The sequence below is a fragment of the Oncorhynchus nerka genome, linkage group LG6 (genome assembly GCF_034236695.1).
Source record: "Oncorhynchus nerka isolate Pitt River linkage group LG6, Oner_Uvic_2.0, whole genome shotgun sequence".
In the NCBI taxonomy this organism is placed as follows: Eukaryota; Metazoa; Chordata; class Actinopteri; order Salmoniformes; family Salmonidae; genus Oncorhynchus; species Oncorhynchus nerka.
In genome coordinates, this window is record NC_088401.1 from 89,751,867 (window position 1) to 89,757,905 (window position 6,039).

The 6,039-nt window shown below is 44.5% G+C and overlaps 1 long non-coding RNA gene across 1 annotated transcript in view; it reads right to left on the bottom strand.

Moving 5' to 3' along the window:
- The window catches only part of LOC135572126 (uncharacterized), a 50,578-nt gene extending 49,204 nt beyond the window's left edge, over positions 1-1,374 (bottom strand). Inside the window, exon 1 of the long non-coding RNA XR_010464029.1 lies at positions 1,310-1,374. This is a non-coding gene — a long non-coding RNA (uncharacterized LOC135572126). The remainder of the gene's footprint in view (positions 1-1,309) is intronic.
- Positions 1,375-6,039: the final 4,665 nt, after the last annotated feature.

A 6,039-nucleotide genomic window follows, 5' to 3' on the forward strand; every position in this document is an offset into this window, starting at 1 on the left:
ACATTTGAGAGATGTTGGAACATTGTATATATAACATTTCTGAGATTTATTTCCACTAGATGTTGAAACATGGAACAAACTCTTTGGGACAAATATATGTTGTGTTAATATATAGGCTTTTATTTAAATTGATTTAAATTGATTTAGGCTTTCCACTAGATTTTTAAAATTTGGGAATTTATTTATTTGTTCAGTTTAGGTTATGTAATGTAGAGTTTATTTAAATAAAACACACTACATGACATAAGGTATGTTGGACATCTGTTCGTCAAACCTCTCATTCCAAAATCATGGGCATTAATACTCTTCTGGGAAGTTGGTCCCTAGATGTTGGAACATTGCTGCTATAACAGCCTCCACTCTTCTGGGAAGGCTTTCCACTAGATGTCGGAACATTGCTGCAGGGGACTTGCTTCCATTAAGCCACAAGAGCATTATTGAGTTTGGCACCTGATGTTGGGCGATTAGGCCTGGCTCGCAGTCGGCATTCCAATTCATCCCAAGGGTGTTTGATGGAGCTGAGGTCAGGGTTCTGTGCCGGCCAGTCAAGTTCTTCCACACTGATCTCGACAAACCATTTCTGTACGGACCTCACTTTGTGCATGGGGGCATTGTCATGCTGAAACAAGAAAGGGCCTTCCCCAAAATGTTGCCACAATCCATGAAACCATGAAAAACAGCCCCAGACCCTTATTCCACCTCCACCAAACTTTACAGCTGGAACAATGCATTCTCGGGCAGGTTGCGTTCACTTTGCATTTTCCAAACCCAGATTCGTCGGAATGCCAGATGGTGAAGCATGATTCATCACTCCAGAATACACTTGGCGTTGGGAATGGTGATCTTAGGCTTGTGTGCAGCTGCTTGGCCGTGGAAACCAATTTAATCACCATTTCCCCGACTAACAGTTCTTGTGCTAACGTTGCTTCCAGAGGTAGTTTGGAACTTGGTAGTGAGTGTTGCAACCGAGGAGAGATTAATTTTACCCACGACGCACTCCAGCACTCAGCAGTCCCGTTCTGTGAGCTTGTGTGGCCTACCACTTTGCAGCTGAGCCGTTGTTGCTCCTAGACATTTCCACATCAGAATAACAGCACTTAAAGTTGACCGGGGCAGCTGTAGAAGGGCAGGAATTTGACAAACTGACTTGTTGGACAGGTGGCATCCTTTCATGTAGGAAGAAGTGTTCTTTTAAAATTATACTTTCTCTGGGAACACCAGTTAAAGAATTGCTAGAGTTAATTTCTGAACAAACAGATTTAAAAACTCAAGCGGAAAACTAGGAAAAGCTCAAACCAAGTGTACTCACCCACTGGGTCAAACAGCTGCAAAGACAAAGACATGATTACACAAGCACATATATTTATAACATCCTGCTAGGAGGAGTCAACTCCTTGCATATCTAGACAGCCAATACATTTCTGTTGCTAGGCAGGAACTTTATTGGTTCCTCTCACTGGTGTAGTCATGGCCGTGGCTCATGCTTGAACCTTCGTGTGTGTCTAATAGGAATCTTCCTTCTCACTTCCTCTGACCTGACCTCGGCCCGAATTCCTCACTCCACCCTAATCTACGGCTGTCCTACCTTATCAGTGACTGAAACCAGACTGTTGCTCTTTGCCCCCTTCCATAGGATCCATGAGATTTAACAATACCATGTTTGACAGTATCTGAACTTCCTGCCCCCCCCCCCTTTGTCTCACTCAGTAACACCTAGTTCTTATCCCCCCTTGGTGGGAAGCCCTCTTTAATGGTGGGAAGCCCTCTTTAATGGTGGGAAGCCCTCTTTAATGGTGGGAAGCCCTCTTTAATGGTGGGAAGCCCTCTTTAATGGTGGGAAGACCTCTTTAATGGTAGGAAGCCCTTTTTAATGGTGGGGAGACCAGTGGGTGTTCCATACCTGTCAGGACTGATGGTCAGAGGAGGAGGCAGAGGGGAAAGGAGAGGAGGAGGAGAGGAGGAGGAGAGGAGGAGGAGGAGGGGAGAGGAGAGGAGGAGGCAGGTAGGAGAGGATGAGAAGAGAGGAGGAGGCAGAGAGAGAGAGAAGGAGAGGAGGAGGAGAGAGGAGGCAGATAGGAGGAGAGGATGAGAAGAGAGGAGGAAGCAGAGAGAGAAGGAGAGGAGGAGGAGAGAGGAGGCAGATAGGAGGAGAGGATGAGAAGAGAGGAGGAAGCAGAGAGAGAAGGAGAGGAGGAGGAGAGAGGAGGCAGATAGGAGGAGAGGATGATGAGAGAGGAGGAAGCAGAGAGAAAGAGAGGAGGAGGGGAGAGGATGATGTAGAGCAAAGCGGAGGAGGCAGAGAAGAGGAGGAGGAGGCAGGGAGGGAGGGAGGAACCTGAGACACTCGTGTTCTCCAATCACCGTTTCAATTGCATAGTGTCGCTGAAATTCAATTGTCTCCAATCGTATCCAGCCCCTCTGTGATCCATGGTTTTTAGTGCAGCAGTCACTGAGGGACGACTGGGTTACGTTTCAGGGGGAATTCATTTTCACCACGCGATTAAGAACGCTGATTCAATGCGTTTCAGGCACCAGGTCACTCTACTGAACACTACTATACTGGACACTACTATACTGGACACTACTATACAGGACACTACTATACAGGACACTACTATACTGGACACTACTATACTGGACACTACTATACTGGACACTACTATACTGGACACTACTGTACTGGACACTACTATACTGGACACTACTGTACTGGACACACCTGTACTGGACACTACTATACTGGACACTACTATACTGGACACTACTGTACTGGACACTACTATACTGGACACTACTATACTGCACACTACTATACTGGACACTACTATACTAGACACCATTGTACTGGACACTACTATACTGGACACTACTATACTGGACACTACCGTACTGGACACTACTATACTGGACACTACTATACTGGACACTACTGTACTGGACACTACTATACTGGACACCACTATACTGGACACTACTGTACTGGACACTACTATACTGGACACTACTATACTGGACACTACTATAATGGACACTACTATACTGGACACTACTGTACTGGACACTACTATACTGGACAATACTATACTGGTCACTACTATACAGGACACTACTGTACTGGACACTACTATACTGGACGCTACTATACAGGACACTACTGTACTGGACACTACTGTACTGGACGCTACTATACTGAACACTACTGTACTGGACACTACTATACTAGACACCACTGTACTGGACACTACTATACTGGACACCACTGTACTGGACACTACTATACTGGACACTACTGTACTGGACACCACTGTACTGGACACCACTATACTGGACACTACTGTACTGGACACTACTATACTGGACACTACTATACTGGACACTACTGTACTGGACACTACTGTACTGGACACTACTATACTGGACACTACTGTACTGGACACTACTGTACTGGACACTACTATACTGGACACTACTATACTGGACACTACTATACTGGACACTACTATACTGGAACTACTATACAGGACACTACTGTACTGGACACTACTATACTGGACACTACTATACAGGACACTACTATACTGGACACTACTGTACTGGACACTACTATACTGGACACTACTATACTGGACACTACTATACTGGACACTACTATACAGGACACTACTATACTGGACACTACTGTACTGGACACTACTGTACTGGACACTACTGTACTGGACACTACTATACTGGACACTACTATACAGGACACTACTGTACTGGACACTACTATACTGGACACTACTATACTGGACAATACTATACTGGACAATACTATACTGGTCACTACTATACAGGACACTACTGTACTGGACACTACTGAACTGGACACTACTATACAGGACACTACTATACTGGACACTACTGTACTGGACACTACTATACTGAACACTACTATACAGGACACTACTGTACTGGACACTACTATACTGGACACTATACAGGACACTACTATACTGGACACTACTGTACTGGACACTACTATACTGGACACTACTGTACTGGACACTACTGTACTGGACACTACTATACTGGACACTACTATACAGGACACTACTGTACTGGACACTACTATACTGGACACTACTATACTGGACACTACTGTACTGGACACTACTGTACTGGACACTACTGTACTGACACTACTATACTGGACACTACTGTACTGGACACTACTGTACTGGACACTACTATACTGGAGACTACTATACTGGACACTACTATACTGGACACTACTGTACTGACACTACTATACTGGAAACTACTATACAGGACACTACTGTACTGGACACTACTATACTGGACACTACTGTACTGGACACTACTATACTGGAAACTACTATACAGGACACTACTGTACTGGACACTACTATACTGGACACTATACAGGACACTACTATACTGGACACTACTGTACTGGACACTACTATACTGGACACTACTGTACTGGACACTACTGTACTGGACACTACTATACTGGACACTACTATATTGGACACTGCTGTACTGGACACTACTATACTGGACACTACTATACTGGACACTACTGAACTGGACACTACTATACTGGACACTACTATACTGGACACTACTATACTGGACACTACTGTACTGGACACTACTATACTGGACACTACTATACTGGACACTACTGTACTGGACACTACTATACTGGACACTACTATACTGGACACCACTGTACTGGACACTACTGTACTGGACACTACTATACTGGACACTACTATACTGGACACCACTATACTGGACACTACTGTACTGGACACTACTATACTGGACACCACTATACTGGACACTACTGTACTGGACACTACTATACTGGACACTACTATACTGGACACCACTATACTGGACACTCCTGTACTGGACACCACTGTACTGGACACTACTATACTGGACACTACTATACTGGACACTATACTGGACACCACTGTACTGGACACCACTGTACTGGACACTACTATACTGGACACTACTGTACTGGACACTACTATACTGGACACTACTGTACTGGACACTACTATACTGGACACTACTATACTGGACACTACTGTACTGGACACTACTGTACTGGACACTACTGAACTGGACACTACTGTACTGGACACTACTATACTGGACACTACTATACTGGACACTACTGTACTGGACACTACTGTACTGGACACTACTATACTGGACACTACTGAACTGGACACTACTGTACTGGACACTACTATACTGGACACTACTGAACTGGACACTACTGTACTGGACACTACTGTACTGGACACTACTGTACTGGACACTACTATACTGGACACTACTGAACTGGACACTACTATACTGGACACTACTATACTGGACACTACTATACTGGACACTACCGTACTGGACACTACTATACTGGACACTACTATACTGGACACTACTGTACTGGACACTACTATACTGGACACCACTATACTGGACACTACTGTACTGGACACTACTATACTGGACACTACTATACTGGACACTACTATAATGGACACTACTATACTGGACACTACTGTACTGGACACTACTATACTGGACAATACTATACTGGTCACTACTATACAGGACACTACTGTACTGGACACTACTATACTGGACGCTACTATACAGGACACTACTGTACTGGACACTACTGTACTGGACGCTACTATACTGAACACTACTGTACTGGACACTACTATACTAGACACCACTGTACTGGACACTACTATACTGGACACCACTGTACTGGACACTACTATACTGGACACTACTGTACTGGACACCACTGTACTGGACACCACTATACTGGACACTACTGTACTGGACACTACTATACTGGACACTACTATACTGGACACTACTGTACTGGACACTACTGTACTGGACACTACTATACTGGACACTACTGTACTGGACACTACTGTACTGGACACTACTATACTGGACACTACTATACTGGACACTACTATACTGGACACTACT